The sequence below is a fragment of the Rhinoraja longicauda genome, chromosome 7, assembly GCF_053455715.1.
Source record: "Rhinoraja longicauda isolate Sanriku21f chromosome 7, sRhiLon1.1, whole genome shotgun sequence".
Classification (NCBI taxonomy): Eukaryota; Metazoa; Chordata; class Chondrichthyes; order Rajiformes; family Arhynchobatidae; genus Rhinoraja; species Rhinoraja longicauda.
This window is the reverse complement of record NC_135959.1, coordinates 73967433-73990116: the sequence shown is the minus strand read 5'-3', so window position 1 is coordinate 73990116 and position 22684 is coordinate 73967433. Positions and strand designations below refer to the sequence as shown.

Here is a 22684-nt window from a genome sequence, read left to right as displayed (position 1 = left end):
TCAGTGTGCTGGGTCCAGGAAAGATCTTCGGAAATATGAACCATCGTCCCGTTGATATAAACAGGATTGTGGGTCCTCATCCTTCCTCTTCCAAAGTCCACAATTAGTTCATTGGTTTTACTGATATTGAGAGCCAGGTTGTTGTGCTGGCACCATTTGGTCAATCAGTCAATCTCAAAACTCAGTCAATACTCTGACTCATCACCATCTGTAATTTGTCCAACAGCGGTGGTGTCGTCAGCGAACTTGAAGGTGGAGTTTGCACAATGCACAGTCATGAGTATAGAGTGAGTAGAGCAGGGGGCTGAGCACGCAGCCTTGAGGTGCTCCCGTACTGATTGTTAATGAGGAAGAAGTATTTCTGCCAATTCAAACAGACTGGTCTGTGGATGAGGAAGTCGATGATCCAATTGCAGAGGAATGCACAGAGACCCAGTTCCATGAGCTTGGTAACCAGCTTGGAGGGGATGATGGTATTGAACAAGTCGTCTATAAACAACAGCCTGATGTGAGTGTTTTTATTGTCCAAGTGGTCCAGTGCTGAGTGGAGAGCCAGTGAGATCACTTCCTCCATTGACCTGTTGTGACAGTAGGCAAACTGTAGTGGGTTGAGGTTCTTGTTGAGGTAGGATTTGATATCCACCATAACCAACCTCTCAAAGCACTTCATCACCACAGACGTTAGTGCCACTAGTCGATAGTCGTTGAGGCACGTCACCTTAATCTTCTTGGGCACCGGTGTTATTGATGCCCTCTTAAAGTAGGTGGGAACCTCAGACTTCAGAGTGAGAGGTTGAAAATGTCCGCAAAAGCCCCAGCCAGTTGGTCTGCACAGGTTTTGAGAACTCGACCAGGTATACCATCAGGTCCAGGCACTTTCCGAGGGTTCAGTCCTCTATACACTTGTTGATTAAGTCTGTGACAACAGTGGCATATTCATCTGTTTCCTTAGACCAGTACTGCATGATTTTCTGTACCTCAATTCAGGTGCCTTTGCTGTCTTGGTTATTGTAAGTATTCGAATAGCAAGTAACATGGATACCTGCTTATTAGCGAATGGTATAATGACTGTGGTTCAATTATTTCAAGTCAGTGAGGCAGCTTTTCAGTTTTTACAGATGCCAATCAATTGAAAGCTCCATCCAAATCCACAGTTGCGCAGCTGGTAGATGGCATCACAGCACCTGGGTTCAATCCTTGTGGGTTTTCTGTGGAGTTTGCACGTTCTTCCTGTGATCCCATAGGTTTCCTCTGGGTTTCCTCACACATCCTAAATATGTGTGAGTTTTTTGGTTAATTGGCCTCTAAATTGCCACAGGTGTGCAGGGTGTGGACCCAAGGTGGGATAACATGGGACTAGTGTGAATCAATGATCGATGGTCATGTCAACTTGGTGGGATGATGGGCCTGTTTCAATGCTGTATCTTTCAATCAATCTATCAGTCAAATCTTGAGAATGGGTGATTGCCCTCCTGTTGTATTAACTGCTGCATTATATGCCAGTGGCTATCTTGCTCCTTGTATCAGCAAATGTTGGTGCCAACCTGTGTTTATTCTTGTAATAGTTTGCCAGCTGGTGAAAGTTTGCCTGGGTAGTAGGGATTGATCCAGTGAACAAAAGGATGGTGTTAAAGGGATGATTTGTGAGGCCTTAATGGTAATGTGAGCTGTTTAATCTTTTTCCTTTTCAGCCTCAGATATGGTACAAAATGTTTACTTCAAAACATATAACCTGATGATTGTGAAGTTGCACGTGGTGTATTGTTACGTTTTAATCACCTTGCTAAAAGAAAGATGCCATTAATCTGGAAAGAGTGTAGAGAAGATGTACAAGGATTTTGACAAGACTCGAGAGCCTGAACTATAGGAAGAGATTGGAAGGGCTAGAACTTTATTCCTTGAAGAGCAGGAGGCTGATCTTATGGAGGTGTATAAAATCATGAGGGAAATTGATAGGATGAATGCACATAGTCTTTTACTGAGGGTAGAGGAATCAAGAACCAAGGGACAAAGGTTTAACATGAGAGGGGAAAGATTTAATGGGAGCTTGAGGGGAAATATTTTTACCCAGTGGGTGGTGGCTATATGGAACGAACTGCCAGAGGAGGTAGTTGAGAAAGTTACAATAACAGCATTTAAAAGACCTTTGGAGAGGTACATGCATAGGAAAGATTTAGAGCGATGTGGGCCAAATGTGGGCAAATGGAGCTTAGATTGGGTAATCTTGGTGGGCATGGATGAGTTGGGCTGAAGGACCTGCTTCCGTGCTGTATGACTCTATGACAATTGAATTCTCTATATAATCATTCCCAATCTGTGAGGTGCCAGATATAGGCTAAAGAATGGATTCTTAGACACTGTGTTAGCATCTGATGCTCCCAGGTATGTAATGTGTAGGGAGGAACTGCAGAAACCAAAGACAGACACAAAAGGCAGGAGTAACTCAGCGGGTCAGGCAGCATCTCTGGGAGATGCTCCCAGAGATGCTGCCTGACCCGTTGAGTTACTCCAGCCATTTGTGTCTGTCATGATAGCATTAATAATCCATCCCATCTGATCAACAACATTACTTAATCCCAATTTTAATTCTGATGGTTTTGCAGATCATTATAACAGTGTTTGCCTGCACAGAAGAAGTCATAGGGATCTCGTGGCTGGATCTAAAGTGAATCCTGTTGAAATTTCCCATGTTCATTTGCACAAAGCCAAATTAGTCTGGATTCTTGGTCCTCCTTTCTGCAGGAGTTTTACTCTAGGATCCCTTCCCCGGGTTAAAAGGTTCGTGATATAAACTAAGTTGTGTGGAAACTGAGTCTCCGTTTTCACATATGGCTGTTAAGAAGGATTAAAACAGAGATCCAAATGTGTGCAAACAGCATAACTGAATTTAGTCTGATGCTTGATATCTGGAACATTGATGCCCTAAGATATGTATGACAGCATTAAAAGCTAATTTATTGGAAGATCAGATTGGGTTCTTGGAAGAAAATAGATGTATTTTCAGAAATTGGATTGTTTTCTATTTTTGTGCTCCTTTCAGTTGGGAATATCTAAATCTCTCTGTTGATTATCAGAATTCAGATGGCTTCATGACAAAATAAGAAATATACAGACCAGAGATGCTTGGATCGTGCCTTTGGGCTGTGAGGCAGGTAAGTTGAACTCATCCTATCTCATCTGTATCTGGACAGAAACCTGATATAAAATAGGACAGACGCAAAAAGCTGGAGTAACTCAGCGGATCAGGCAGCATCTCTGGAGAAAAAGAATAGGTGACGTTTCAGGTCGAGACCCTTCTTCAGACTGAAATCAGGGGAAAGAGGAATGAGAGATGTAAACGCTACTTAGGAGAAATGAATAGATATGCAAAAATCAACGATAATCAAGAAAATGTGGGGCACTCGATAGGCCATTGTTGGTCGTGGGATTGGTGACAATGAGTATACAGAGAGAGGAACTCAATGGGATGACAGTAAAACTGGTATGAGGACCAGGGAGGGGAGGAACGGAGGGAGAGAGGTTGCAAGGGTTACTGGAAGTTAGAGAAATTAATATTCATAGCGCTGGGTTGTGAGCCATGCATTAGATAAGATCACGGATAAGTAAACACCATTTATTATTGGATATCCAACTCTTCTCGTTTATTTTCTACATCCTTCATATTCTGGCGTTGTGTTCCATTCCTCTTAACCCCGAATTTGGCCTCAGCTATTAGAAGCTAAATGACGTTGCCTGATAAATTATTCATCATTAAAGTAAATTCTTTATGACATCAGTTGTAAATGTTTAATTTATTTATGCTACTTATTTGATCGTCTATTTTAAAATATCTATTTGCTTACAGTAAGTCATTCTGGTTGGCGTCCTTTATTTGAACAGCAAATTCTAAAGAAATTAACATTCTATGTGAAACATCTTAATTTCAGATGTGTTTAATCCCATTGATCCCATGTACCTCAATATTTTATATTGTTAATTATATTACTGAGGTAAAATATATTGTGCACTTACAAGAATGTGAAATCAAGGGTTATCTATTTCAGCCTCTTTTTAAATTTTCTTCGTGCAGAATGTGCTTCCTTGCATCAGGATTTGAAGGAAAATTATAGGTTCCTTTCAATTTTGCATTCCCAGGTAAGCCACTTCACTCTTTGACAGCCAGTCTTTCAAAGTCATTACCTTACACCTCTAAAACTCCTTACTTGTGTTTGGATACTGTATACAAGTATACCTGTTGAGTAAATCATCATATGCCCATCCATTATTGACATTTCAAGCACTGTTTCATTATTTCTGTGTGTCTATTTTTTTTAGCTTGCTTGATTGCATTTTTATTCTGCTTTGCTTTGATGCTGATGTTTGTGATACAGAATTATGAATCTTACTGGAAATGATCTATAGGAAATACCTGGTCTATTTTTAAAGATCTTCAATGCACCAGGGGCAAGTTAGGTTGAATAGAAAGGTGGTTCTTTGTAGAATACATACATATGTTGCTAGATAAGCCTCTTTTGAGCCGGATGGTGCTTTGAACTTGCATTTGTTGTTTGTTACTGGGCCATGTAATAACACGCCAATAGCATGTAGAATTTGTTCATTTGTTCCTCTTGTTCCGGACTATGCAGATTCTTGGTAGAATATGACTCTCCTCTGCCTAGCAGAGCTGGTTCTTAACCTCAACAACTTTTCTTTTGGCTCCTCCTACTTCCTCCAAATCCGAGGCAGAGCTCTGGGCACTTGCATGGGCCCTAGCTATGCCTGCCCCTTTGTAGGGTACGTCGAACAATTCCTGGTCCAGGCGTGCACTGGCCCCATCCCCGAACTCTACCTCCGCTACATTGACGACTGCATTTGTGCTACCTCTTGTACCATGCAGAACTCATTGACTTCATAAGTTTTGCCACTAATTTCCACCCTGCTCTTAAATATGCTTGGACCATCTCTGACATCTCCCTACCATTTCTGGATCTCACCATCTCCATCACGGGAGACAGACTAGTGACCGACATCTACTACAAACCTACTGACTCCCACAGCTATCTTGACTACACTTCTTCCCACCCTGTTTCCTGTAAAAACTCTATCTCCTACTCCCAATTCCTCCGTCTACTCCACATCTGCGTCTAGGATGAGGTGTTTCATACTCAGAGATCAGAGATGTCCTCGTTCTTTAGGAAACGAGGGTTCCCCTCTTCCATTATAGATGAGGCCCTCACTAGGGTCTCCTCTATGTCCCACAACTCTGTTCTTGCTCCCCCTCTCCCCATTCGTAACAAGGATAAAGTCCCCCTTGTCCTCACCTTCCACCCCATCAGCCGTCGTATACAACAAATTATCCTCCAACATTTCCGTCACCTCCAACGGGATCCCACTACTGGCCACATCTTCCCATCTCCACCCCTTTCTGCTCTCCACAGAGACCGTTCCCTCCGTAACTCCCTGATCCACTCGTCCCTTCCCACCCAAAACCACCCCCTCCCCAGGTACTTTCCCCTGCAACCGCAGGAGATGCAACACCTGTCCCTTTACCTCCCCCCTCGACTCCATCCAAGAACCCAAACAGTCTTTCCAGGTGAGGCAGAAATTCACCTGCACCTCCTCCAACCTCATCTATTGTATCCGCTGTTCCAGATGTCAACTTCTCTACCTCGTCGAGACCAAACGCAGGCTCGGCATTCATTTTGCTCAACACCTTCGCTCAGTCTGCCTTAACCAACCTGATTTCCCGGTGGCTCAGCACTTCAACTCTCCCTCCCACTCCCAGTCTGACCTTTCTGTCATGGGCCTCCTCCATTGTCATAGTGAGGCCCACCGCAAATTGGAGGAACAGCATCTCATATTTCGCTCCAGCATTTTGTGTCAACCTTCAATTTGAACCAGCATCTGCAGTTAATTTCTTCTACACCTACTCTCTTTCAACTGGTGGTTCTCTTATACTTGGATGAAGGTCTGGTTTTCATAGCCTCAAGCTGAACAAAGAGGTTAATTGAAAAGTCATTCACTCATTTAATAGGAGACTTGACATGCTCATCAACTGATTCTCTAGTGGTAGTGTTTGGGGAAAAGTATGCCTGTTTCTCTTTTTTGCCCAACAAAATAATTAATTCAATGACTTCCACTGATCTCAAGGATAGAAAATTCTAGTGGCAAAACCCTTATGAGAAAAGAAATTCTTGCTTTTCTTCTCCCATCAGCCGTCGTAAAACAACACATTATCCTCCAACCAATGCCTGGTTTGAAATGTTTCCACTAGAGGAATCATTGTGTTAGCATCCATCCTGTCAATCCCCTTCTGAATGTTATATGCTTAAATGAGATCACCTCTGATTTGTCTCTACTCCAATGAATATGAACATTAATGACTAGGAATGTATAAGTAAATAAACTTGCAGATTGTACAAAATTGTTGAAGTAGATAATAAGGAAAGTTGACTAAGGTTACATCATAATATAGATCAGCTGGAATTTTGGACACAATGGGCAAATTGAATTTAATCCTGACAAATGTGAGCTGTTGCATTGTATGTGACCAAACAAATGGTAGGGTATACACAGTAGACAGTAAGGCCCAGGGGAACAGAGGAATTTGGAGGTGCACATCCATAGATCCCTGAAAACAGTACCACGGGATGATAAGGTGCCAAAGAAGACTTCTGGGATGCTTGCTGTCAATGGCCATAAAAAGAATTTAGAACTAGTATGTCAGGTTACAACTTCATAAATGGTGAGGCCTCACCTGGAGCAATGTTGCGGTTTTCTCTGTCACATTATAGGAATTGCGCTGGAAAGAATGTGGAGGAGATAGGCAAGAATGTTGTCTGGATTGGAGTATTTTTGGTTATAAGAGAGAAAGGATACGTTGGTTTTATTTTCCCGAGAGCACAGGATGCTGAGGGTGATTTCGAGGAGGAATATAAAATTAGGAGAAGGATTGAGAGGATTCATAGAAAAACATCTTTTCATTTTAGGTTTAAACATAAGGTAAGAAATAGGAGGCTTAGAAAGGATCTGAGGGAGAATCTTTTCACACGAAGGATAGGTAGTTGGGAATGCATGTCTGAAGAGATAGTGGATGGTGACAAGTGCCTAATTTTCCCAGACAAAGAAGGCTATGGACCGTATGAGGGTAATGCAATTAGTATACACAGTTACAACTTTAACTTAAGGTAGGGGAATCAAGAACCAAAGGTCATGGGTTGAAGGTGAGAGGAAAGATTTAATTGGAAACTAAGGGGCAACTTTTTCACTCAGCGGATGATGGTTATATGGAACGAGCTGTCGGAGGAGATAGTTGAGGCAGGTATTACAACAGCATGTAAAATACACTTGAACAGGTCCATGGATACAAAAGGGTTAGAGGAATATGGGCCAAACACGGGCATATGGGAATAGCTTAGGTGAGGCATCTTGATCAGCATGGACAAGTTGGGCTAAAGGGCATGTTTCCATGCTGCATGATTCTGTGACTATGTGGACTATTGCGGGCCAAGAAACAATCCCTGGGGTACTTATCATATCATATCATATCATATATATACAGCCGGAAACAGGCCTTTTCGGCCCTCCAAGTCCGGCTTCTTACAAAGATAGGTGGGTTAGCAAGTTGTATCAGCAAATATGATACATTACACTCAATTCCTTCATCCAAGTCATTAATATGAATTATATATAATTGAGTTCCCTGCACTGATCCTGTGACACACTGCTAATTTCAGAAAGCCGTCTATTCATTCTGTCCATTCCAATATATTACCCTTACCCTTTCTGCTCTGATGTAATAACCTCTTAAATAGCACCTTATTAAATACTTTCTCAAAATCCAAATAAACTGCATCTGCTGATTTCCCCTTTATCCTTCCTGTTATATCTTCAAAGGACTTACATCAAGTTAGTCAATCTGTTTTTCCATTCAGAAAGTCATGTTGACTCAGCTTGATTCTTATGATTTTTAAATGTCCCAGCACACCACATAAATAATAGATTCCTCGATTTTAGACAATAGACAATAGGTGCAGGAGTAGGCCATTCGACTCTTTGCGCCAGCACCGCCATTCACTGTGATCATGGCTGATCATCCACAATCAGTAGGTTCCTGCCTTCTCCCCATATCCCTTGACTCCACTATCTTTAAGAGCTCTGTCTAACTCTCTCTTGAAAGCATCCAGAGAATTGGTCTCCACTGCTTTCTGAGGCAGAGAATTCCACAGATTCACAACTCTGGGTGAAAAAAATGTCCTCATCTCCATTCTAAATGGCCTACCCCTTACTCTTAAACTGTGGCCCCTGGTTCTTCCCAACGATAGATGTTAGACTGACATTTGATTTTTGACTCTCTCCTTTCTTATAATCTTCTGACATCTTTCCAGAATCTAGGGATTTAGTAGATTACATGCAACACATTCACTATGTTTCTCGCCCCTTCCTTTGGGGTCCAGAATGCTGCCACGTCGGCTTAAAACCAGTTAGTTTGCTCAGTACCTTATCTGTAGAGCTTGTTTTGTTCCTCGATTTATTCACAAAATGCTGGAGTAACTCAGCAGGTCAGGCAGCATCTCGGGAGAGAAGGAATGGGTGACGTTTCGGGTCGAGACCCTTCTCCTGCCCTCCTACTCTATTTACTACTTGTTTTGTTCCTCTTTCACTATCCATTTATTATTTATTACATTATTATTATTGATATGTTTTTTAGACATCTGCATTCTTTAGCAAGACCAATCCAAAATAATTATTTACAATTTTTGCCATTTCTCCGTCTCCCATTATTAAATTCCCAGTCCCATCCTCTAAGTGTGCAGCATTTACTTTACCTATTCTTTCCTTTTTATATTCATGAAGAAGTTCTTACTACAGGTTGAACACTGATTTTCCAGCACCCTCGGTTGCAGAGCCTTTCTGGATTATCTGTTTTTCTGGACCAACAGAGGCCGCGTGATAATGAAATGACAATACACCCCTGGCCAGCTAAAAACACCCCTCCCGCTTCTCTAAAGCACCATGGAATGTCAGAAACTTAAATAAAACAAGTATAAAATGTAAACTCAATGTGAATAGAATGACATGCCGACCCATCCCCGGCTCGCATTGCCTCCCCAGCCGTTTAGAGCCCCGGTTTCCAAACCCACTCCCAACTCGCAAGGTGCACCAGCATCCTTCTTGGTGCAACAGAGCATCCTTCTTGTTGAGCCTTCTTTCTCTCAGTTGCTGAGGACTTTCAAAGTATCCTGTTAAATTCAATAGACAATAGGTGCAGGAGTAGGCTATTCAGCCCTTCGAGCCAGCACCGCCATTCAATGCGATCATGGCTGATCACTCTCAATCAGTACCCCGTTCCTGCCTTCTCCCCATACCCCCTCACTCCGCTATCCTTAAGAGCTCTATCCAGCTCTCTCTTGAAAGCATCCAACGAACTGGCCTCCACTGCCTTCTGAGGCAGAGAATTCCACACCTTCACCACTCTCTGACTGAAAAAGTTCTTCCTCACTGTCTTGACTTAAAGTTAAATTTTCACTGATTCTGTCCTTGTACAAAGGGATCCAGTCCCCCAGATGCCTGTGAAGACTCATTAGACCATAAAATCATACAGCAAGGCAATAGGTCCTTCAGCCTACTGAGTATGTGCTGACCATCAAGCAACCACTTACATCAATCCTATACTAATCACATTTTATTCCTGTCAGATCCCCCACATTCTACTGCTTGCATACACACTATGGACACTTTACCATGACCTATTAACCACTGTGAATATATCAACATCGCATGGACTCAAGTGGGTCAAGAAAGCAGCTCACCGTCACCTTCTCAAGGCCCATTAGGGATCGGCAATCAAATGCTGGCTCAGTCTGCGATGCTCACATCTCTTCAGTGCATGAAAGAGTGATAGGTGCTTGGAGCACACTGCCAGAGGAGGTGAAACAGGATACAACAGCAACATTTAATACATGCTTAGACACATGAATAAACAGGGAATGTAGAGATACCAACCATGTGCAGGCAGATTGGATTAGTTAGGTTAGCATCATTGTCGGTGCAGAAATGATGGGCCGAAGGTCCAGTTGTTGCATTGTACTGTTCTTGTACCAGCTCTCATATCCCAAAGCCAAAGCTCAGACTCTCACCTTTTTTGCCCAACCTTATATTATTGTCATTTTTTCTGTCATATTAAATGCCTCTTACATCAAGGCACCTTCCTGGGCAACTAACTATCTTGTTGATCAAGAGTTCCTTGCAAAAGCTCTGTTGTTATTTGCTGTTTGGAAGGTCAGCATTTAGATGAGGAATTCAATTTGTAGAGTAGACTAAGTGGAATAATATCTCCACATAACACAATAGCTATTATAAATATTTAATGCTTTACTTGAAGAATGGGAATGGAATGAAATTACAGTCAGTTGCAAATATACTGTCTAGGCTTTGGGCCATTGCCATGCTTGTAAAAAGGAAATGGTTAATTAGTGGCTGAGAGCTGAGTATTGAAAGAACCAAATTATTATCCGATTAACAATGTTTCCATGATATCCAACTAAAAATTAGTTGGAACAATTCTGAGTAATCTATATTTAGCATTGCATATCGTCCAGATTCAAGTCTGAAATATTGTAATGCTGTCTGTCTATGCCAAGTTCATTGCTGCAAGACATGAAGGTGAAAGTGAGAAATAACGTGATCCAACCTTGCTGGAGTTTTGAGCTCACAGGTGTTGAGTTTTCAATTTTCCTTATCCTAAATTATATTATGATTCGAACTGGAGGCCTGTGACTAGTGGTGTGCTTCAGGGATCCATGCTGGGCCCATAGCCATTTGTGCTTTATATCAGCGATTTGGAATAGAATATAAAAGGCACGATTAGTAAGTTCGCAGATGACTATGGTGGGTGGCATCAGAAATAATGAATATGGTTATCAAATATGACAGTAGGATCTTGATCAGTTGGGCAAGTGGACTGAGGAATGGTTAATGGAGTTTAATGCATATAAGTGCGAGGTGTTGCATTTTGAAAAGTCAAACCAGGGCAGGACTTTCATAGTTCATGGCAAGGCTTTGCGGAGTGTTGCAGAGCAGAGGGATCTAGGAATGCAGGTACATGGTCAAGAAGGCTTTCAGTGTATTGGTCAGCATCAGTCAGGATATTTAGTGTACAATTTGGGATGTTATGTTGCAATTGTACAAGATGTTGGTGAGGCCGCATTTGAAGTATTGTTTTCTATTTTAGAATACCCTGTTATAGGAAGGATGTGGTTAAGCGGGAAAGAGGGCAGAAAATATTTACGAGGATATTACGAGGGCTTGAGGGCCTGAACTATAGCGAGAGGTTGGGCAGAGGGTGGTGTGTATATGGAACGAATTACCAGAAAAGCTTATTCAGGCAGGTAACATTAAAAGATATTTGGACGTACACATGGATAGGAAGGTTTAGAGGTATATGTGCCAAATGTCAGCAGGTGGGACTAGTGTAGATGGGGCATCGTGGTTGGCATGGGCATATTGGGCTGAAGGATCTGTTTCTGGGGCGAGGGGGGTGGAGGGGGAGGGGGAGGGGGGGAGGGGGAGGGGGGGGAGGGTGCTGCACCAATGCAGGAGAGGTTTGGGCCCAACAGGTCCACTTGGTCTAGTAAGAAATATAAAGCAATTGCTGGATAAATAAATGAGTACAACATAGCCATCACAGGAATTTGATTAGCAAAGTGATCAATGTTAGGAATTAAATATTCCAGAATACTTAACTTTTGGTATATGTAGGCAAAATAAAGAAGGAGTAAGAGTAGTGGTCATAATAATTTATGTGGTAAATGCAATAAAGAGAAAGAATCAGAGCTCGGAAAATCAAAACAGGAAATCAGTTTGGTTGAAACTAACAACATGAGTGGTGGATAATACTGGTTGGAGTTTTGTATAGATCTGAAACATTAATGGTGTTATAAACCATAGAATAAATTTAAAAATGACAGGTGCATGTAACAGAATGATCAATAATCGTGGGGACTTCAATAATAGTGTGGCAGGGAAATGGTGTTTTGTTTCAATCAGTGGGTTGAGAAGCCAACGAGGTAATGTACTCTTGTGGATCTAATGTTGTGCAACGAGAAAGGATTATTGTTCTGATTATCAAGGAGATGTGGGAAAATTTTGTATGGCCACTGTATGGTAGAATTTGATATTACGTTTTGAAGGATTAACTATTCTGAAACCAGTGAAATACAAAGCCATAAGTAGAAAATGGTAGATTGGAAAGCTACCGTGAAAGAATGACAACAGAAACTATTATGCAATATATACACTGTTGAGCCAAACATTATGACATCATGGGCACTCTGCGGCTACGCAGCCCGATACGCAGCAGGGTGCGATGCACTGTGTATTGTGACACATTCCTCCTGTGACCACCATTAAAATTTTCTGTAGGTTCAGACCTTCTGTAGGTTCAGACCAAGCAGGATAGCCTTCGTTGCCCTCGCGCATCGATGAGCCTTGGGCGCCCAACACCCTGTCGTGGTTTGTCCCTCCTCAGACTACTGTCGGTAGGTACTCACCACTGCTGACCGGGAGCACCCCACAAGCCTTGCCGTTTCAGAGATGCTCTGACCCAGTCGACTGGCTATAACAATTTGGCCCTTGTCAAAGTCGCTCAGGTCTTTACTCCTGCCCATTTGTCCTGCATCCAACACATCAACTTCAAGAACTGACTGTTCATTTGCTGCCTAATATATCCCACCCCTTGACAGGTGCCACTGTAACAAGATAATCAATGTTATTCATTTCACCTGTCAGTGGTCATAATGTTTTGTCTCATCGGTGTATTTCTTTAAGTAGTTTACAACGAAGATATACTCCTTTTAACTGACAAAAATCCAACAAGCATGGAGACACAAGATACTATAAATGCTGGAATCTGAGGAAGGGTCCTGACCTAAAACATTAAAATTCCTTCCACAGATGCTGCCGAGCACTTTGAATTTTGTAATCAGAAACATAGTTCAGCCATTGGTTAGCAAGAGAAAATCAAGATTATATTAAATCAAAAGTGAAGGTCCTATAATGTTGCCGTAATGAGCTGTAATCCTAAGGACTGGGAAAATAACAAAATTATCAAGGGAGTATCAAAGAATTGAGAAGAAAATGGAAAGTAGAGTAGGGCTTTTGGGCATCACAATGGCACAGCAAGTGGTGTTGTCTGGCGGGTCCAGTAACCAGGATTCAATCCTGAACTCCAATGTTGTCTGTGAAATTTGCACATTCTCCTTGTGATCTAAGAGAGCATCGGTGGCAGGTGAAGGGGAAAGGCATCGGCTGTGAATGGTCCGTGAACCAACCTCCTGTGCCCTTGGAAAGAGTCCTAAAGTCCCGTGATCAATTCAAGAAGTGGAACATGGTGACCTCGGCGCACGCAAGTGGTGGTGCGGCTGCTGGAACAGATTTATGGTGCGTTTGCGGCTGTCCCGGGTCATGGTGTTGGTGGCTGTGGAAGACCCTACAGCAGCCGGGTGAGTGAGCGGATCGAGCGCAGCCTGTGGCACTGCACGGAGCGGCAGTGGACGGAGTCGGCAGCATTTTCAGAGCAGGCCAACTCTTATATCCAGTATCGCCAGGACACTGGGCCTTAACGTGAGAAAATAAGAAATTGCATGTTTTCTTGGGCAAGATCAGACTTTTCAGGGACTTGGAAGTTGCAAGAAGAGCCGGAACATGGCAACTCTCTGAGTGCTGTTCCAGAAGAGGATGGTGCATTTATGTATAGTGTGAGTGTGATATGACTGGACAACATGCACAATAATAAACTAAATTACACTAAACTGATTACGTTGAGTTCTCTCAGATGCTCCAGATTTCTCCCAGGATGTGTTGGTTGCTCGGTTGATTTGGTACTGTAAGTTATCCCTACTGTAGGTGGGAGCACGATCAGTGTGCTGCTGATGGGCATGTGAGAAATATGAGATTCAGGGAAAGAAGTGGTGGAAAGGGAGTGACGGAATTTTCTGACGCAATGTCGAAACTAAATATGAGAAATAAATATGAGGTTAAACTAGCGAGAAACATAAAAACAAACCAAGCAGATATGCAAAAAAAAGATTAGGCCAAGTTGATGTGGGACAGGAGGAATTATACTGGGAAATACGAGGATGGCTGAGAAGTTTAAACCCATATTTTGCATTTGTCTTTGTGGCAAAACTTCCTTGAAATAGAGGAGCACAATAACCACAACGAAGGACATAATAATTTGTTTTAAAAAAGTGATGAAATTGTTGCCTATTTTCTTGTGTTCTTCCATTGAGCATTTGGAATTGACAACAATATACTGGCAAAGATTGAGGATTAGTTAAGGGGAAGAAGGGAGAGTAGACGTTAACACACTATTTTCAGGTTGTGTCTTGTAGGATTATGGAGGGGCTGATGCTAGAACCACAGCTGTTTAAAATCTAGATCAATGATTTGAACGCAGGACTCAAGTCTCACGTACCAAAGTTTCCTGATGGAACAAAGTAAGGTAACATTGCAGTTTATGAAGAGGATGCAGAGAAGCTTCAGGGGAATATGGACAGGCCGACTGAATGGGTGTTTGACAGGTAGAATATAATGTGAAAGAATGCAAGGTCATCCACTTCACTGGAACAAATAGCAAGTGGTATTATGTTTTTAGTGGCAAGAGTTTGAAAGCTGCTAATGTTTAGAAGGACCTTGTACAATTAATGTACAGATACTGCAAGCTATATGGAAAGCAAACTGAATGTTACAAGGTCATAAGGAATAGGAGTAGAATTAGGCCATCAAGTCTACTTCGCCATTCAATCATGGCTGATTTATCTCGCCCTCCTAACCCCATTCTCCTACCTTCGCCCCAAAACCTCTGACACCTGTACCAATCAAGAATTGATCTATCTCTGTGCATCAATGCTGTTGAGGGTCATACCTTTATTTGTATAATTTCCCCTTACATTTGACCTCCCAAAGTGTCAGACGTCACACTTGCTCGGATTAAACTCCATTTGTCATTTCTACGCCTATTTTTGTAGCTGATCTATCTCCCACTGTATACCGTGACAGGCTTCCTCATAGCCTGTAACCCCAGCATTCTTGGTGTCATCCGCAAATTTACTGACCAGTCTATCTACATTTACGTTTAAGTCAGTTATATATATTCATAGCCCTCCAGCCTGAATATGATTTGCCCTATTTTTAGTTTTGCCCTTTGGTAATGTGTGATTAATGCTCACCTACCATGATCTTCAAAATGACTGCACATGTCATCATTGTATGTGTGAAGCTATTTTTCTGCAGCTTTGTTTAATCATACTTTTAGCAATGACTTTACAGTAATTCGTATACAGTGAACTCTCGTTGTATTGGACCATAGAGAGGGAGGTGGTGTCCGTTATTGCCGATTGTCTGCTATAACTGAGTAAGAGATTATCATTATGTAAATAGTAGAAACAAACAACTAGAGTTGCTGATTAATACACAAAATTACACAAAGTACTGGAATAACTCAGCAGGTCAGGCAGCATCTCTAGAGAACATGGATAGCTGATGTCTCGAGTCTAGACCCTTCTTCAGACTCTTGGTCTGGAACTGGACCTGAAATCCAGGTGAGGGGCGAGGGTCCCGCGACCATTTTTGTGGCCGGCAGGCGGCCGGACTGCAGCTAAGGGTCGGCGACGGTGGAGGCCGTGGCGGTGGTGGCGACTGCGGTGGTGGTGGCAGCAGAGATGGCAGTGACTGCGGTGGTGGCGGCAGCGACTGCGGTGATGGTGACAGAGGTGGTAGCGGTGGTAGTGATGGCGACTGCAGTGGTTGGGGCGGTGCTGGTGGCTGCAAAGTTATCGGCAGTGGTGGCTGGAGAGGCGGCATGGGCTGGGGTGGCAGCGACAGCACAGCCTGGCAGTGAAGGTCAGTAGGCCAGTCCGCTATAACTAAAATCATTATAAATAGGTAAAAACAGGGGTTTACTGTATTTCTGTGTTTTCTCAAGGAAAAAGAACTGAACTATAAGGTATAATGGAAAAATTTGAATCAAAATGGTTGTCCATTTATTTTTAGCTATTGAAGTATACTACAGTGAGAAAATCTTTGTTGTATGATTCCCCTCTGGGGAAAACCAGGCAGTGAAGTGGAACAGGGAACTGCTTATTCCACCAGATCAGGTGCTTTTTAGTGCAGTCATTGTCAGCCAAAGATTCAGAGGCTGATTCCATGCCCTTGAAGCGAGTCTTTGACTTTGACTCCTCTGACTGGCTACTCCTCACTGGTACCATTAGTTGACTCCAAAGCTGAACCCCAGCCTGTGCTGTGAATGATGCAACAAGATAAATCAAATCCCTCAGGACAACAGAGGAATAGAATCTAAAAAAAACATGAACATGTCGTGAGGTTTAATTGAGGGACAGAGATTAGTCAGAAAATGTGGAAAACACCCCTGTTCCTGTGTAAAATATTAACAGGGTATCTGCCTCCATCCCTCCTTACATAGCCTGCTTTTGCATGTTTCAAGCATAAATGAAGGATGATTTTCAAGCTGCTGTGTATTATCATATCATATCATATCATATCATATATATACAGCCGGAAACAGGCCTTTTCGGCCCTCCAAGTCCGTGCCGCCCAGTGATCCCCGCACATTAACACTATCCTACACCCACTAGGGACAATTTTCACATTTACCCAGCCAATTAACCTACATACCTGTACGTCTTTGGAGTGTGGGAGGAAACCGAAGATCTCGGAGAAAACCCACGCAGGTCACGGGGAGAACGTACAAACTCCTTACAGTGCAGCACCCGTAGTCAGGATCGAACCTGAGTCTCCGGCGCTGCATTCGCTGTAAAGCAGCAACTCTACCGCTGCGCTACCGTTCCTGGCATTGCCCTGTTACAAATGATTTTCGAGAAACTGACTCATTCCAGATGGCCTCAAAATCCCCAGACAGAAGCAGACATGTGAATTTTCAGCGTTTCCGCGGATTCCCGCATTTTTAAAATCCATTTTCCGCGCTTTTTGCATGATTTCCGCGTTTTTCACTTTGCCAAAATTGTGTTTACCAAGAAATTGGATCGGGAAAAAAAGAGAATAAACGATGTATCGAGCTGTAATGAACACTAGGGTTCCGCTAGAGGTCACTAGGGGTTCAAATCCCCCGCGCCCTGGAAGTCTCCCCGCAAATGTGGCACCTTGGCCCATCTCAACCTCATCGGGACTTCCACGGCTGATCGGTGAGTTGAATTTGCAACCTGCGGACGGGGCTCTGGAACTCCAGCCCAGCTGGAGCCAGCACATCTATCCCCATGGCCGACTGGATAAACCAGCAAAGCTCTGGAACCAAGAGTGCCAGAAAATCAGTGGTGGAACTGTAATGAGTAAATATTAAATTTAAGTGCAAGATTATATAATTAAATTAACTAAAGCCAATTACCACATTTTTGGGCTGATTATCAATTAATGTGCGAATTTACTTCAAAATGTTATTAGTATACAGTGACATATTCACATTATTTTGTAATGTCTGTTTTTACTTTGAAATGCACTAAAAGAGGCTTGAAATTGTTAATTTTGTGTGTAAATTTTCAAAATGTTCCAATTTTTTTACCCCCGCTGTACGCCTCGCACAAACGCTCGGCTCTTTTCCTCTTTTTTTTACCTCACTCACATGCCTGCAGAAGTAGTTTTAAGTGCTTCTATTTGCTATTTTTAGTCTACCCTTTAAAGCATTTGCAAAATTCTTGACTGCATTATTTAAACAGGTTTTCTGTCATAATACAGAGAGAACTGAATCTGAAAGTAATGGCAATTTTTTTTTAAAATTAGTAAAAACAATAGCAATAATGGGCTGTGTGGCTGGCCCTGAAGATTATTCTGTGCCGGAGAAAAGGGGAGGGGGAGATGAATGGGAAGATAGAGCGAAAACATATATGCAGAGGTAAAAACATGCATTAATATAACATTGCACAGGGGACCTGTCCCCATTGTGAATGATTTTCAGTGACTGATGACATTGAAGCCTTCATGAGTCTGAGGGCCTATCCAAAAGTTTTCATTGGACTTCTTTCAAACAATATGCAACGTCATAGTGGGAATGCGATGAAGAATTAACTTGAAAGGTACCTGGAAGCTCAAGGTCATCCTTGCAGTCTGAAATGAGCTATTCTATATAATAGTTACCCAATCTGCATTTGGTTTCTCCAACATAAAGGAAATCACATCATGAGCACCTTGCAGTTCCAAAGATTGGATGAAATGCAAGTGAATTACTGGAAGAAGTGTTTTGATCCCTGGATGGTGAGAAGGGGTGAGATAAAAGCACATGCTGCATCACACACATTTGCATGGGAAAATGCTGTTGGAAGGAGAGTAGTGGATGGGGATAGGTTTGTAGAGTAGGGAGTCGTGAAAGGAACAATCCCTTCAGGGAGGGGAAGATGTCTGCTAATGGAATCCTGAAGGTGGTGGAAAGTACAAGGGAGGATCTGTGGAATGTGAAAACTAATGGGTTGGAAGGTGAGAATAAAAGAGCTACATACTTGCTCTGACTGGGAGGACAGAAGCTGAGACCTGAGGTCTAGGAGAAATGCAGGATGTCCCCTAGAGGGCAGATGTGGTTGAGGGCTCTGTCAAATGTAGTAGAGATGGTAAAAGAAAAAAGGGAGATGTATCTGTGGGAAACTCTCATTATTAGAACAGATACAGCAAAGATAGAGGAACTGGGAGGATGGAATAGAGTCCTTGCAGGAAGCAGGGCTCTTTCACTATCCAAAAAACGTTTGATCCTGACAGTTAAAGAAGAGCCATTCAGGTTGAAGAAACTTGTCAGCACCTAGAGTCTTCAGTGTAGAAACAGACTCTTAAGCCCAACTTGCCCACGCCGATCAATGTGCCCTATCTACACGTCCTACCTGCCTGCATTTGGCCCATATTCCTCTACACCTATCCTATCCATGTACCTATCTAAATGCTTCTTAAACATTGCAATAGTACCTGCCTCAACTACCTCCTCCAGTAGCTTGTTCCATACACCCACCACTCTTTTACCCCAAAAAAGTTCCCCTCAGTTTCCTATTAAATCCCCCCCCCCCCACACCTTAAACCTATGTCCTCTGGTTCTCGATTCCCCTACTCTGGGCAAAAGACTGAGCGTTTACCCGATCTATTCTTCTCATTATTTTATACACCTCTATAAGATCCCCCCTCATCCTTCTGCACTCAACCTCCCGCCTTTAGCTCATAAATCTTCTTTGCAGCCTTTCCAGCTTGACAGCATCACTTGTTCAGTGGTGTTGGAAGTGACAGTATTAATTCAGATACCTGATAAATGTGGTGATGGTTTCTGCCTGCTTCACCCGTTCAAGAAGTGAGTTCCAGACAACTGTCGTTCTTGGTTAACCTCTAATCCTTTTTGCCAATTACCATGCATACAAGGTCATTGGTTATGAATCCATTTGAAATGGATTTTTCCTGTGTAGCCTCTCTCAACATCTCTTCAATACCTCAAGTATCTAATATACTAAAACTCAGAAGAGTATATATGTATGTAACAGGTTTGTAACAGTGATTTCGGCTGATTTCGGCAAAACGGTGAACCGTAGCGCCACAATTTTTGCACCGCCTAATCACACCGCTGGACGCTTGCCGAAAATGATTTTTAAATTTAATTCGGTCGTATATTTTTTAAGTTACAGAGGTTTAAAAGTCAAAAAAAAAATCTCTCAGTTATTTCAGCTGATTTCGGCAAAAAAGGTGAACCGTAGCGCCACGATTTTTGCACAGCCTTAATTACGACGCTGAACGCTGCTGGAAAATGATTTTTTATTTGATTCGGTCGTGTATTTTTTAAGTTACAGAGGTTTTAGTTAAAAAAAAAAAAATCCAGCCGTTTTTTCCATGGCCTTCAGCGTGTGACGTCAAAATGCCCATGTGACAAGAGCTCGCCCAACCCCCCTCCTACTGATTTATTGAAGGCTTTCAGCGTGGTGCGTCTGTGCGTATGGGCTCACCTCTCCTCTCTCCCCTTGCTTCTCTCCTCTCTCCCACACCCGGGAGACCATCTCCCCGCTATCCCCCCCCCCCCCCCCCCCGGACCTTAAGAGTGTGTCTGGGGGAGACTCTCCTCTCTCCCCTTGCTTCTCTCCTCTCTCCCACACCCGGGAGACCCTCTCCCCGCTATCCCCCCCCCCCCCCCCGGACCTTAAGAGTGTGTCTGGGGGAGAGAGAATGGTGGCGGGGTCTGAGAATGGGAACTGGGGAGGGGGACAACAGGGGTCGTCCGGAGGGGGCTTGTTGGTGGGGGAAATAGGGGTACTGGGAAAAGGGGAGGTCGTGGGGAAAGGGGGGGTGTGGGGAGAGTAAGATTGGGGTTGGGGGAGGAGAGAATAGGGGGTGTGGGGACGGGCCCAACGGGCCCTCTTTGCTAGTATCTTTTAAAAGTGTTTTAGTATATGTGAACATGGCTTGCTTAATGCCACAGCCATCTCCTCTGGCGGATTCAGCTATTTGGGAAGATGTTGTGGGACATCTAATTCTCATTTGTTTGTTGCTCGCCCAGGCTTGGTTTACTCCGCTGTTGCACCAACATCAGTTCTTGATCATAGGGGACTCACCACAGATTCCAGTGGCAGGGTTAATAAATTTGGTCAACTGGTCTCTAATGTATTGTAGGCAAGAGAGTTCATAGTAAACTGACGTTTAGTCAGCAGTGGGGAGGGGGACAGTGGGGCCAATCAAACACCAACAATCGTAATGACTTTAACATGAAGCCAGGTTGAACCCTCCTGCCCTACACCTCCACATGGAATAGTTTGCCACCAAATATCTGAGCTGTTGAATGACTATTTATGTAGGAAGGAAATGCAAATGCTGGTTCACACTGAACATGGACACATAATGCTGGAGTAACTCAGCGGGACGGGCAGCATCTCTGGAGAGAAGGAATGGGCGATTTTTCGGGTCAAGACCCTTCTTCAAGGTCTGAAGGTCATGACCCGAAACATCACCCATTCCTTCTCTCCAGAGATGCTGCCTGCCTCGCTGAGTTACCCCAGCATTTTAGTGTCTACCTTTGAATGACTATTTATACTCTGATCAGTGGCATTGACAACCAATTAGTGTTCAATTAACGAGCGGTAATCCAAGAGACCATGTGATTGATCAGGTGTTTGTTTATTTGGAAAAGCGATTAGATTCGGAGACTGACTTCCAGTAATCAAAAATTAACTATTTGTTTTTAATTTGTATGGATTTGATTTTGTAACTTTGCAGAAAGGGAGCACTGGCCAAATTTGCAAAGTTTGTTATGATTTAGCCCACCCAAGCATCCCTGTACACGATTCTGAATATTTAAACAGTGCATCAATGTGACCACTTGCCCTTGATAGCACTCAAAGACTGGTTTCATGTCTGCTGGTCACTGCTGTTTATTGTGCTACTAAATCATCAAACTATAGTTAGTACAATGTCCAAAAGAGCCTCTCAAATCTGATTAATATTTAACTTCATAGTTGCATCACTTTTGACCGGACATGCACCAAGGATTTGTTTATTTGGATAACTTCAGTGCTGAGCACTGCCTACGTTCTGCACCTGTCTGTGATCTGGATTACTGACCAAGATGTTGGTCACATTTTCTGCAACCTAAACTACAAAAAGAGCACAGTGAACTTTAACAGATATGACATGAGACAATGAGTGAGGGAGCCTCATGAGGACCGTAAGGGAAGAGGCAAGTCTGGAAGTTACAAAGGCACAGATCAAAGTTTCAGTGGCTATGGTGGAATTGAATGATGTTAAATGTGACTCTTAGTGATGGCAGAGGTTTGCAGTCTGAAGTTCAAATATGATAACAAGGTTGCAAATAGTCTAGTTCAGGATGCTAAGGGATGGAGTTAATGGACAGAGTTTATGGAGTTTAGATTGGTCTCCCTCTTTCCTATTTTTGACAATATCAAGTGATATTTTCAACAATATCAAGTGTTCTACGTTGGACAAGCAAACCAACAGTTCAGAGACGGAAGGAGTCATACATCAAGAAACCAGCCCTTCAGTCCCTGTCGACGAAGATGCTTCATCTAAGATAATCTAATTTGCCCAAATGTGTCCAAGTCCTTCAAAAGCTTTCCTATCCATGTACCTATACAAGTGTCTGAAGAAGGGTCTGTCTGTTCCGCTGAGTTACTGCAGCATTTTGTGTCTATCTTGTGTCTTCTTAATGTTGTTATTGTAACTATTTCAACCACTTCCTCTGATAGCTTGCTGCATTTACTCACCACCCTCTAAAAGTTGCCCCTGTTAAATATTTAGCCTTTCACTTTAAATATTTCCCTTTAGTTCTTGATTCCCCTATACTGGGGAAAAAAATACTAGAAGAGGATAATGTGGTCGGCTATGCCGAAGACTGCAGATAATATGAGGAAGCATAATGCTCCACTGTCACTGCATCTATCAGGGCGTGTCTGCTTCTAACTTGGCCCATTCAGTTCTGCAAGAAAGTGGTGATTCAGGAGTCAAGAGAAAGAGTCTGGAGCGTTTCATTGTTTTTAATGACCAAAACAGAACAATGAAATTCTTACTTGCAGCTGATTCAAAGAAGATGTAGGAACCATGAACATGGATCTTGGAGATGAAGTGTCATAAAGTCATAAAACACAGAAACAATCCCATCAGCCTAACTGACCCATGCTGACCAAGATGCCCCATCTAAGCAGGTCAG

At 42.8% G+C, this 22684-nt stretch overlaps 1 protein-coding gene across 1 annotated transcript in view; it reads left to right on the top strand.

Moving 5' to 3' along the window:
- The first annotated feature begins 4114 nt into the window (after positions 1-4114).
- The window catches only part of LOC144595389 (F-box-like/WD repeat-containing protein TBL1X), a 297826-nt gene continuing 279256 nt past the window's right edge, over positions 4115-22684 (top strand). Inside the window, exon 1 of the mRNA XM_078402880.1 lies at positions 4115-4134. The gene's annotated coding sequence lies outside the window, so the exon portion shown is untranslated. The remainder of the gene's footprint in view (positions 4135-22684) is intronic.